Source organism: Narcine bancroftii, chromosome 1 (assembly GCF_036971445.1).
Source record: "Narcine bancroftii isolate sNarBan1 chromosome 1, sNarBan1.hap1, whole genome shotgun sequence".
Taxonomy (NCBI): Eukaryota; Metazoa; Chordata; class Chondrichthyes; order Torpediniformes; family Narcinidae; genus Narcine; species Narcine bancroftii.
The window spans coordinates 403,662,613-403,676,251 of NC_091469.1; the positions used below are offsets into that span (position 1 = coordinate 403,662,613).

Consider the following 13,639-nt stretch of genomic DNA (forward strand, 5'->3'; position numbering starts at 1 on the left):
GGGAACCAAAGAGGAGGGAAGTATGAGAATGGCAGAATAGCTGGGTGAGGTGTGGGGGGTAGGGCTGTTGGAAAGGCGGACAAAAAAAAGTACAGAAGTGGTGGGGGGGGGGGGTGAAGAGAATGACTTATTGCCTGAAATTAAAAAAAAAATCTGTTTGCACCTCTGGCCTATTGACTGCCCAATCAGAATATAAAGCATTGTTATTTTAGTTTGCGTTAGGCATCACTCTGGCAGTGGAGAAGGCCCAGGACAGACAGGTCAGTGTGGGAATAAGAGGTGGAATTAAACTGGCATGCAACTGCAAACTCAGAATGGCAATTGTGGTCAGACTATAAATGCTCTGTGAAACAGTTTCCAAGTCTGCATTTGGCCTCATCGACGTTGAGGAGGTTACATTTTGAACATCAGATGCATTAAATGTGGTTGGAGGAGGTGTTTATAAATCTCTGGGTTCCCTGGAAAGACTTTATATCCTTGGCTGGAGAAGAAGTTATAGTGACAGGTGTTACATCTTCTACGTCTCCAGGGGAAAGTGCCTGAAGATGGGAGGTGAGGGTTGAGTGAACCAGGGATTTACAGAGTAGTCACAGTGGAAAGCAGAAATGGGTGGTGAGGCAAAGATACAATGGTGCTGGAATTACATTACGTCGAAGAATCATTTGCAGAGGCTGGAGAGTAAAAGATAAGGACCAAGGGAAGTTACAACTATTGAGCCATAGAAGTGTCATCCCTATTCTAGCTGGGAGGAGTCAGGATGAGAGTAAAAGTGCAGTTGTGGAGTTGTGGGTCAGAATTCTGTCATCTAACTTAGGTCCTGGTCTGTAACATTTGATTTAAAATTCTCTTCCATGTGGTTATGTTTAGAACTCCACCACTTCTTCACTTTCAGCCAATAACAAACTAAATTCCTTTCATATGCATGATTTTCAGTTTTATGTTACATCTATATAAAATTACTTGAGATGCTTTTTTGCAATGGAAGTGGCAAATAAGATCACTTCTCTGATGTACTTTGCCCAAAGATCAGAATATGATGGGTAGAAATAGATCATGAGATAGGTACCCAGGGGAAATTTTCAGCAAAATCATCTCTATATCAGAATAAACTCTTTTCTTTTACTCTTAATATTATCAGTTTTTGAAAATATGGAATCAGAAAGGAATTAAAACGGTACAAGATTTTTATGAGGCTGGTTATTTTATTTCTTTTCAGAGAATGAAAGAAAAAGATGAAATTCTAAATAATACTCTTTTTTGTTGTTATCAAATTAAAGTGTTGCTATTGGATAATTTTGGGCATACTTTGAGATTACCAAGACAATCAAGTTTTTAAACTTTACCTACGGAAGGTGGTTTAAAGAAAAATTCTGAAATGTATAAACTGTTACAAAGTAAAATGCCTGAATTAGATATTCATAAATCAAGATTGAAAAATTTGGGAATTGCAATTGACTATGATAATTGGAGATCCATTTGTAAGGAAAGTATGTCTAAGATTATTAATGTTCGATATAGGTTAGTTCATTATTTTTTTGTATCAATTGTACTTAACTCCTCAAAAATTAAATAAATTTAATTTAAGTTCTTCAGATTTATGTTTTAGATGTTTTAAAGAAATAGGCCCTTTTCTTTACGTTTGACTTGGTTATGTGATAAGGTTAAACTGTTTTGGAGATGACTTAAAGAATTTTTAGAGTAAGGTTTAAAGATTCAATTACCAATGAACCCAACTTTGTTTTTATTTGGTAATGTTAAAAGGTTGAGTTTGATTTTGGGATTGACTAAATATCAAATTGAGTTTTTAAGGTTGGCAATAGTGGTAGCAAGGAAATGTATAGCTATTACTTGGAAAACTGAGATTGATTAGCATTTGCAGAGGTGGCATATGGAATTGAGGTCATGTATTCCTTTGGAAAAAATACAGAATTTACATGATAATTATCTTTTTTTTCTAAAATATGGAACCCCTATTTGGACTATATGGGTTTAACATTTTAAATTCCCTGAAGCTCGTCATGGTGGTGTTGCTTTGATCCATGGTGGTTTTCTGTATTTTTGATGTTAAATCTCCACTTTTTTCTCTTTTCTTTCTTTGGGGCTTTTGGGGATCGGATGCGAGTGAGCAAGGGGGTTGGTGGAGGGGGTGCTCTACATGATACATTTAAAATTTAAAATAAAGTATTCAAAAAAAAGGAAAGTTGTTGTAACTAACATCTGGTTGCTGAAAAATCTGCTGGTTGAATCATAGCATTGATTCTCCCCATCAGAAGTTACAATGATCTTCACCCCTTCAACTTCAAGGAAAATGCAAGAAGCTTTTCATTTTCACAACTGAGAAGGCCTGTGGTGAATCTTTCTCAAATTTGAAAACTTTGCATTTGTTCTGCATTTTACCTCTTCCATCTGATAATAAATTACTGTTTGAACTGATTGATCAATCACATAACCATTTCAGAGATTAGGCAGAGTTGGATCTTTAAACCTGCTGATGCAGGTTCATTGGTAATTGAATCTTTAAATCTTACTCTAAAAATTCTTTAAGTCATCTCCAAAACAGTTTAACCTTATCACATAACCAAGTCAAACGTAAAGAAAAAGGCCTATTTCTTTAAAACATCTAAAACATAAATCTGTGAGAGGGGGCCATGGAACAGTCATCTTTATACAGGAGCCTGAAGGGACAGGCCACAGGTACAGTCGGCCAATAGGTGTGCCTGAGCAGACAATTATACACAACAGTAGCTTACCCAATTCATCATCAGCATTATCATGGCCCATCCCTTCGCAAGTGAAGATGAACACGGTGCCTTGTAGCTCTTCTGCTCTCACAGAACATTTTGTAGTTGTTGGCACATGCAGTGACAATGCCATGCAGTGTGATTTTTTTTTTGCGAGGCTGGAGATCACGCTTGATTATGTCTTTGTAGCAAAGATGTGGGTGGCCGACAGGGCAGGGAGCATCTGGTAGCCCACCATAGAATACATCTTTGGGCAATCGACCATCCTCCATACGAACAATGTGGCCAGCCCACCAAAGGCAGCGAGCGCAGATGATTGAATCTTCACCAGGACTTGGATGTTTGTGATCAGCCTGACTGGTTTCGTGCAAGTGTGGACAAGTTTGTTTCAATACAGTCCGAGAAAAGTACAGCCTGCCATCACTACAGCAGGACAAGTCCACCTCAACACTGGCAGCTTACCGGTCTGCTAAGCAGATAGTTCAAAGAGCCACCAGGACTGTGATGCAGGAATACTGGAGAGATCTCAGCACGAGAATAGCATGAACTGCAGCAACATCAGAGGGATGTACAGCAGAATCAAAGAGGCTCTAGGTCCTGTACCTAAGAAAACTGCTCCACACCGCTCTCTCGACGGGAGTCTCCTTGCAGACCTTAACTATACCGCTGTACATTACAGCTCTCTTTATGCAACACCAGTCGATGTGGACCCTGACATCATCAACAACACCCTGCCACAGCTACCTGTCCTACTGGAGCTAGATGCTGAATTTACCACATTCACCCCTTGTTTTTAACAAGAGTCTTGTGGGGAGAAGAGGAACTTACAAAGTTACAAATTCACTAGTCACAAATTCAGTTTTTCAGGTGGTCTCGTTGTTTGTTGGAACCATCGTAGTACTGGTTGTGGCTGCGGTGTAGCGGTATGGTCCTGGATGGTCTCGAGCCTCTGTATGCACTCATCAGTGTTGTGCTAGTGGGTAGATGCCAATGAACTTGGTATATTCTCCCTCAAGATAGATGCAGATGCATCATGTGTGTTCAGTGGTGAAGGGGATATGAGATGATCAGCAGTGGTCTCCAGGGCCCCTGAGGGAGCCAGGTTGAGGTATGTCATGTAGGCATATTGGGGGGTTGGTGTGGAGGAGGTGGACCTTTTCAACAAGGGATTCTGATATGACTCCTCACATTCTTCCGGAGTAGAATGGGCCCTGGTGATGTCAGCCATGCCTTTAGTGTGGATCCTGTTGTAGATTTCCTGGGAAAGGAAAACATTTCTTTATGTGGTGTGGCATTTGTGGCCACACATAGCAAGGACCTGATAGAGTGGAGTGTCTCCGGGAGGGATCTCCTGCCAGTAGGAGACTGGGAGTCCCTTAGACTGCAAGGCTAGGAGGACTACCTTCCAAACCGTAGCATTCTCCCTCTCCACTTGTCTTTTACCCCGGGGGTTTTATCTCATGGTCCTGTTCATGGCAATGCCCCTGGCCAACAGGTACTGGGGCAGCATATCACTCATAAAAGAAAGCCCCCAATCACTGTGGATATAACAGAGTGAAGAGGCTCCACAGGGCCTTAATGACTGTGGCAGCAGTCACATCCGAGCAGGGGATGGCAAATGAAAAACAGGAGTATTCATCAATTCTTTCTTTGGCTTGGCTTCGTGGATGAAGATTTATGGAGGGGTAATGTCCATGTCAAAATATACATTGTGGTCAGTGGAGGGCTTTAATTAATTGTGCCCTGTCTGGCCAGTAGTACAGCTTGCACTCAGCACAGATCTGGCAGTTTTTTGTCATGGACCTGATCCCTTCAATGGAGTATGGCAAGTTGCGTGCTTTGACAAAGTGAAAAATCCTGGTAACTTCAGGGTGACAGAGATCGCTGTTGACACCTTTCAGCCAGTAGATCTGTGCGGTGGCACAGCTCTCACAGGACAGGGCATCTTGTGGCTCAGTAAATATCTCTGGCCAGTACAGAATGTCGCAATAATAGGTGGTCAGTTGAATTCTCCATCTTAGTATTTTGAAATTTTTGATTTACCACTCTGCTGATTATTGAACATGAACGCAACTGTGCGTTGATCAGTCAGCAGGGTGAATCACTTACCGGCAAAGTATTGGTGCCAGTGCCGCACTGCCTTGACAATTGCTTGGGCCACATTCTCGACCAAGGATTGTTGAGTCTCGGGGCCCTGCAGGGTACGTGAAAAAAATGCGACTGGCTGCCAGAGCGAAGTCTGATGCATCGCTTTCCACCTGGAATGGGGTTAATTTGTCCACAGCATGCATTGGGCCTTGGTGATGTCTGTCTTAATGCAATTGAATGCTGCACAAGCTTCCGCCACTGGAAGAAGGATTTGAATTTGATAGGAGGCAGGCCTTGTCTGCATAATTGGGGATCCATTATGCATAATGAGAAAAGAACACAAGGCATCCCTTCAGGGCCTTGAGCCTATGTTGGAGGAGAAGCTCCAGGAGTTGTCACATGCAGTCTGGGTCCAGGCCAATGACACTATTCTCCACGATACAAACAAGGAAGGCGAGACAGATTGTGTGGAACACGCACTTGACCTTATTATATGTCAAGTTAAGGAGCTTGGCTATTTCGAGAAATTTCTGGAGATTGGCTTCGTGTTCCTGCAGGTTGTATCCACAAATGATGACATAATCGAGGTTCAGGAAGGTGGCCAACAACTAGTACTGATCCACTATGCAGTCCATCACCTGTTGGAAGACCGAGATGCCATTTGTGAAACCAAAGGGGACCCACAGGAAGTGGTAGAGGTAGCCACCCACTTTTAAAGCCATATACTGGTGGTATTCTGGGCAGATAGGGAGCTGGTGGTATGCCAACTTCAGGTTAATGGTTGAGAATACCCGATACTGGGCAATTTGGTTGTCCATGTCCGCGATGCGAGGGAAGTACTAATTGTGTGTACCTGTTGATGGTCTAATTATAGTCGATGACATCCTATTCTTTTTCCATTTCCATATTACCACCACTTGTGCTCTCCAAGGGCTGGTGCTCGGCTCAAAAATCCCCTCCTTGAGTAAGCATTGTGCCTCTGCCTGGAGGAAGGCCCTGTTCCCACCACTGTACCATCTACTTTTAGTGGCGACAGGCTTACAGTCGGGGGTGAGGTTGGTGAATAACAATTGGGGGGTAATTTTAAGTGTGGAAAGCCCACAAGTCATGTGTGGTGAGTAGTTTAGTGGCTGGTTGTGTATGATGATGTGGGGGGGGCGGGCGGTTGAGGAGGGCAGGTGGTGCAGTTTGAAAATTGCTGGTTATACACAGTGAGAGGTGGATGGGGTCCACCGAATTGTATTGTCACTCGTTTAAGGTGACACTGAAAATCAAGTCCCAATAGCACAGCAACGCAGAGCTGAGACATTACCATTAGTCTAAAGTCCTCATATTCAATACCCCACATTGTTAGAGTCACTGCACAGAAGCATCGGATGTCTGCTGTATACGACTTGGATGCCAAGGAGACCTTCTGGTTCAATGGCAATACTGTGAGGGAGAGGTGCTGCACTGTGTCTGGGTGTATAAAACTTTCCGTGCTTCCACTATCGAATAAGCAACTTGTCACATGGCCGTTTACCTGGATATCCATCATTGACCTGGCACGTTAATGTGGGCTGCCCTGGTCGAGTGTGATGGAGGTAAGTGTTGGGTCGCTGCACATTGCTATTGTGGAAGACGGCGATGGCCACGATGGCAGTCTGCATGGCCCACACACAGTGTTGCTGGACCCTGAAGATGGTGCCCAAGATGGCAGCATTCATAGCCCACACACAGTGCTGCAGTGGCCAAAGATTGCACCCAAGATTATGGCCCCCATGGATCACACCTGGCGCTGCTGGCCCTGGGTGATGATGGTGTCCAGGAAGGTAGCCCTCACAATCAGCACACGACGCTGCTGGGAGGAGATTTTGACTTACCCACCTTGGCGTAGCAGCCCTTCTTCCCGCAGCTGAAGCACGTTGAATCCTTTGCTGGGTCGTGTTTCCTCTGATGCTTGTCCAGGCCACAATAGTAGTATTTCAGATGATCCCATTGCACCATGGCTGTGGTTGGGCCATTAATAGAGCTGGCTGAGAGCGACGGGAGGTGGTTATGGAGAACTGCTTTTGTGGTCAAGTCGTTACTGGAGCAGGGGTGTGGCAGCACATCCCAAGAATGCGGTACCTGGTACAACCATAAAGTGGCAGCACTGTCAGTTGAGTAGTCTTCCATATTCTGGAGAGCCACCTCCAGCATACCTGCCAGATCAACTGCTCTCCACAGACTGAGCTGCCCTTGCTCTAAGATTTTGTCAAATGTAGTTTAACCTGATCCTCACAATGTAATCATCCTGGATCAAGTCCTCTGTATATTCCGTTGTTTGCGGGTCACTGGTTGATGTAGACAACATTGATCTTTCTTTAAGTATGTCCGTAGCTTCCTGGTACGATGCGGCATCCCTGATCATGGACTATACCAGGGTGCCGACATGGGAGTGCAGCACTTGCAGTTTATCATCCTCTGATGGCACGATAGAGGAGGAAGTCTACACGAATGCTTCAAAGCAACTCAGCAAGAACTCAAAGTTGGTGGATACCTCGAACGATTGAGGGTGAATCTCCAGCTTTTCTGGCTTCAGGATTGGCTTCATTGTGAAAAAAACTTTACGTGAATAAAATTGATGCACCATCAATTACTCGAAAAATTGTTGTTGAAAAACCAATAAGGCTTTTATTCACTTAAGAACAAAGGCACATCCATACTGTTCGACTGTCCTGGACTGAGGAGGGGCTGTGGAACAGCCACCTTTATACAGGAGCCTGTGGGAAGGGGCCACATGTACAAATGGCCAATAGGTATGCCTGACCAGACAATTATGTACAACAGTGGTTTACCACACCTCCACTAAATCTTTCCTGTTGGGAGCTGATTTCCAGGATAGAATCAAAGTCATCCCAACCACAGGACACCGACAAATTTCAAAAGTGCACATTTTCACTTATTTATTATTTCTTGACTGCACAGCTTGCATCTAAACATAGCTCAGTGCCTGCATATTCTTTTCTTTGAATATTTTATTTATAATTTTTAAATCATATGACATCAATTATAATATATTCATACAAAAGGTATGTAATTAAATAAACTCCCCACTAACACCCACCCTCCTCTCCCTACTACCCACTAAGAAAGAAGAAAGGAGACCATTGCTTAAAAAAAATTCAACTATTTAGCTGTGGAAACCAAGACATCACACTGGAATGGATGGAGAGAATAAATCTTCAAACCAAGAATTTTTAGGTATGGGTTCCATACTTTAACAAAAAAAAAAGATATTTGTCCCTCAAATTATACGTTATCTTTTCTAAATGAACACAGGATTTCACTTCAGTATGCCATCTTTGCATTCCTAAAACTAAATCAAATTTCCAAGTAATTGCCAAACATTTTTTTTTAGAAACAGCCAAAGCTAAATGTAGAAATTCAATTTGATACATAGTCTATCTTAATCCTAAGGCAATCAACTTAATATCCCCAAATAAAAACAACATTGGATCAAACAGAAGACTCACTTTTAATATTTGCTCCAAAAATAATTTAACTTGTACCCAGGAGTGGTACAACTTTGGAACAGGTCCAAATCAAATAAAAAATAATAGTGCCTATCTCTTCTCCACATTTAAAACATAAATCCAAGGAAATTAAATTAATTTTCTTTAATTTTTGTGGGGTTAAATATAGTTGATGTTAAAGTTATATTGTACTAATCTATATCTTACATTTATAACCTTAGTCATACTATCCTTACATAAAGTTCTCCAAACATTTTCATCTATCTTCCTGTTTAAGCCAGATTCCCATTTTAGTCTTGATTTACGAACAGACATTCAGACATTTTATTTTGTAATAACTTATACATTTCAGAAATAAACTTATTTGTTTCTTCTTTAGTAAGTAAGAATTTCAAAATGAACAGGCTACCTTTGGAAAAATTAACATGGACATTTGAAATAGGTGGTTTACAACTTCCACATTTTTAGAATTATTATAAAGCTGCACAAATGAAATTTATTAATGGAATATTTGATTTAAATAAACCTTCAATTTGGGGAAATATAGAGTTAGCTAAAATTAATGAGAAATGTATGTTAGAATTTATTTATAAATGAAATTCAAAATTGTTAATTTGAAAAGACCCACCAATATTGAAACATTTAATTGAAATATGGAATAAAATTGATTATCAAATAGGTGGAAAAGGAAAGATTTCAGCAAAAATGCCTTTATATCAAAATAAACTTTTTCCTTTTCTGTCAATAATCAGTTTTTGAAGATATGGAATCAATTGGGGATTAAAAAATTTGAAGATTGTTTTGAGGTAGAGACGTTTGTATCTTTTAATCGAATGAAGGAAAAAAATTCAAGTTCCAAGTAATACTTTTTTTTGCTTTGCTCTTATCAGGTTAAAAAAAAAACCTTTTCATTCAAAAAATTAGATCATAGTTTAAAATAACCTAGCCACTTGCTTGCATTTTCTTGATGGTTACATTATTTTGTTCTCAGTTATTTAATGTTTAATTCACTCAGAGAGGATTTAAATTTTGGCAATATTATATTTGGTGTTAAAATTAGAAAATTGTGGCTGATGAGGGAAGTTAAAGCTAAAGCAAAAGCAAAAATTAGTAGGAAGATACTTGGAAACTTAAAAACTTTGGGTAGACAATTAAGAAGGTGATTAGAAAAGATGAATTATGAAAGGAGGTTAGCAAGTAATATCAAAGAGGAAACTAAAAGCTTTTTTTTTACAATATGTGAAGTGTAAAAGAGTGAGCAAAGTAGACTTGGGACCAATAGAAAATGACACTGGAGAAATTGTAATGGCAGACAAGGAGATGGCAGAGGAACAGAATGAATATTTTGGATCAGTCTTCACAGTGGAAGACATTAGTAGCACACCGGACTCTCGTGGCTCTCCCAGAAGAGAAGTGAGTATGGTCAAGATCATGAGAAAGAAGGTACTTGGGAAGCTAAATGGTCTCCCAGACCAGATGGAATGCACCTTCAGGTTCTGAAGGAGATAGCTGTAGAGATTGTGGAGGCATTGGTAATGATCTTCCAGGAATCAATGGATTCTGGCATGGACCTGGTGGATTCCGAATGTCACTCCGCTGTTTAAGAAGGGAGTGAGGCAGCAGAATAAAAATTAAAGATTTATTAGCCTGACATCAATGATAGGGAAGCTGTTGGAGTTGATTGTCAAGGATGAGATTACTGAATACATGGAGGGGCGTGAAAAGATAGGTCTAAGTCAGCATAGTTTCCTTAAAGGAAAAATCATACCTGCAAACCTAGTGCAATTTTTTGAAGAGATGACAAGTTGGATAGACAGGGGAGATGAAGTGGATGTTGTGTATTTGGACTTTCAAAAGGTCTTCGACTAAGCGCCACACATAAGGCTGCTAAAGAAGATAAGAGCCCATGGAATTACTTGAAGAATACTAGCAAAAGGGGAGGATTGACTGGTCATCTGGAAAGTAGGAATAAAGGGATCCTATTCTGATTGGCTACCAGTGACCATGGTGTTCCACAGGGGTGGGTATTGGGACCACTTCTCTTTATGTTGTATAGAAATTATTTGGATTGTGGAAAAGATGGCTTTGTATCTAAATTTGCAGATGATACCAAAATTGATGGTAGGGGTGGTGGTGTTGACAACACGGAAAGGCTGCAGAGAGACTTGGATAGAATAGGAGACTGGGCAAAGAGGTGGCAGGTGAAATACAATGTTGGGAAGTGTAGAAGAAATAGACGAGCAGACTATTTTTTTAGGTAGGGATAAAATTCAAAATTCTGAGGTGCAGGTGGAATTAAGAACCCTTGTACAGGATACCATAAAGTTTTAATGCAATGTCCGCATTGACTTCTAGAGGCATAGCAAAAAAGAGCAGGGATGTAATGTTGATACTCCATAAAACACTTGTGAGTCCTCACTTGGAGTGCTGTGAACATTTTTTGGTGCCATATTTGAGAAAAGACATAAGAAAGGGTTCAAAGAGATTTACTAGAATGATACCAGGAATGAAAGGGTTAGTATTCGAGTGAATGATTGTCAGCTCTTGGACTGTACTCGTTGGAGTACAGAAGGGTGAGGAAGGACTTCATGGAGGCATTTTGAATGCTGAAAGGCCTGGACAGATTAGATGCAGCAAGGCTAGGGGATAATTTCAGGATAAAAGGGCATCAATTTGAAACAGAGATGTGGAAAAATTTCTTTGCTCAGAGGGTAGTGAGTCTATGGAACTTGCTGTTACAGGCAGCTATGGAAGCAAAGTTGTTGGGAGTATTTAAGGCAAAGATTGATAGGTATTTGATTAATCAGTGCATTAAGGATTTTGGGGAGAAAGCCAGGGAAGCAAGGTTGTTGGGAGTATTTAAGGCAAAGATTGATAGATATTTGATTAGTCAGTGCATGAAGGATTTTGGGGAGAAAGCCAGGGAGTGGAGCTGAGTGGGTGGGTCAGCACATGGACCAGATGGGCCAATAGGCCTACTTCTGCTCCTATATCTTGTTATCTTGTGAAACTATTCTGTTCAAGCCCTCTACATAAAATAGCTGAAGTGGATGGCTGATATTTTCCATGCTGAAAATAAAACAATAATAGAATTTGATGTATAAAACATTCTGCCCACTTTTCTGCTCCCCTTGACCATCTAGCATTTAATAGATTTTATGAATTCATATTTTTGGAGTGAGATGTCCTGTTGAATAACACTCACCCAAAATATTTATAAGTTCTATAAAATCATGACTGATCTGCAATGCATTTCCAGTATAAATTGTTTATCCCAAACTCTTGTTAATCCCAAAAATACTTGTGTAATGGTCATGGATTGCTTTGAATAACAGCACAAAGGTTAAAGTTCTAATATAGAAATAAATTATCTAATTTTGTGCAGAATATATTTTTTTAATCGCATTAAGCCTTCAGTGAACAATCCTGCAGTTCTTAGGCTACATGCACTTAATTTGTTAAACTCTACTTTGAGAGCAAATGGTTTGAATTTATGTTATTTTCTATATTCCATACTACCAAATCTACATGATCCACTGCAGTGATTAAGACAGTATTCAGGAACAGCCAGTTTTGTACTTATTTTAGGTAACTTACTTTGTTCTGCTTTTTCTTTTCTGTTAACAATTCTGCATTTTATTTTTAGAACTCTGCAGTTCTGATCATTGAGAATTGAGAACTGATCCTCAGAATGTTGACTCTTTGTCCTGTCCTATTCCAGAGGTTCTGTCTGAATTTAAATTTTGTTCAGTCAATGTTTATTTTTCAAGAATTATTGATGAATTTCCAGCCAATCAACAGAAATACTAAGGCTTAACTGATAATAATGATAATTAAAAAAAATTAATGTAGATATAAAGCATGGTAACAAGCTCTTCTGGCCCATGAGTCCATGCTGCTCAAATAGCCCAATTAACCTATAACCCGGTACCGTTTTTAGAAAGGTGGAAGGAAACCAGAGCACCCAGAGGAAACCCACGTAGAGACAGAGAGAACTATAAACTCCTTACAGACAGCACCAGTTTCGAACCTGCGTTGCTGGTGCTATAATAGGGTTGCGCGAACTGTTATGCTAACCAGGCCATGATAATCCTGTGAATTCTATATTAAAGTGGAGGTTGATTAAAATTACATTTATTAATTATTTTGAGTCTCCTTACTTAAGAATTAGAGATGTTTCTACATTGAAATAAAACTTCCATTCAATAGAATGAGCGAACCAGCCTCTGCAAAGGTATTTTCTTTGCTCAGATGCATAAACATATTAAGGTTGCAACAAGGGCAAGTTCACTCTGTTTCAATAATCACTCATCGCATTAAGAATTCATATATATGCTCATAGAATGTGTTTAACATGCCCTCCTACCACCAGCAAAATATATCTGATTTAAATTCCATCCATGCACATGCCTTCACTGGAACTGTAGATCTTAGGCATTTTCAATATTCCATATTCTTTAAATTGCATGAGCCAGCTGAATATGAATACTGCACAGAAATGGAGAGAAGTAAAAACCCAAAATGCTGAAGGAACTTAGTTGATCAGGTAGTGCCCTTAAGAGGTAAAGATATCAAACCAACTTTTCAGGATTGAGCCTTTCTTCAAGGTGCTCAGGCCAGAAACATTGTTTCTATATCTTTATCTCCTTTGGAATCTCTGTGACATGCTGAGTTCCTCCAGTTGTTTTTTTTTGATGACAATCACATCATCTGCAGACTTTTGTGTTTCTCACAATCCATCAAATGAGGTCTGAGGAAAGGCTTATTTAATCTTGGCTTTCTTTCTCTTCCTGTTCCAATCTCCTTGCACGAAACATCAGGCAACATTTGCTTTTCTAATTGGTTGCTGCACCTGTGTGTTTAATTCCTGGATCTTGCAAACACCACGCCGTCCATTCTGAATGCCCCTGTTTACCATATTCTCAATGTTTATATTTTTCTATTTTTTGGTCTTTTTTTAAAGTATTTTCATTGAGTTTAACATAATAATCTGTAATACAAGTTATTACTAAAGCAAAGCAATATAGCATATACATAGCATATAATTAAAATAAATGCATAATATGACATATTTTAAATTTCATCTCAATTGTTAAAGATGATTGTTTGTTAAAATGATTATGCAGTAGGTCAGTTAAATAATATTATAACAAACTTCACGATATCTTAATGTATCTAAAAAATCATCTAGGATAATCATAATTAAACCCAATAAATCCATCTAAAATAAAATAAAAACCTAATACTAATCTAATCAAGGTTACAAGAAAAAAATCAAAAATGAATCAAGTCGCGACTGCCAGAAGACAAACA

At 39.7% G+C, this 13,639-nt stretch overlaps 1 protein-coding gene across 5 annotated transcripts in view; it reads left to right on the forward strand.

Moving 5' to 3' along the window:
* The window catches only part of LOC138751496 (histone deacetylase 9-like), an 851,890-nt gene that overhangs the window by 69,147 nt on the left and 769,104 nt on the right, over positions 1-13,639 (forward strand). The window lies entirely within an intron of this gene.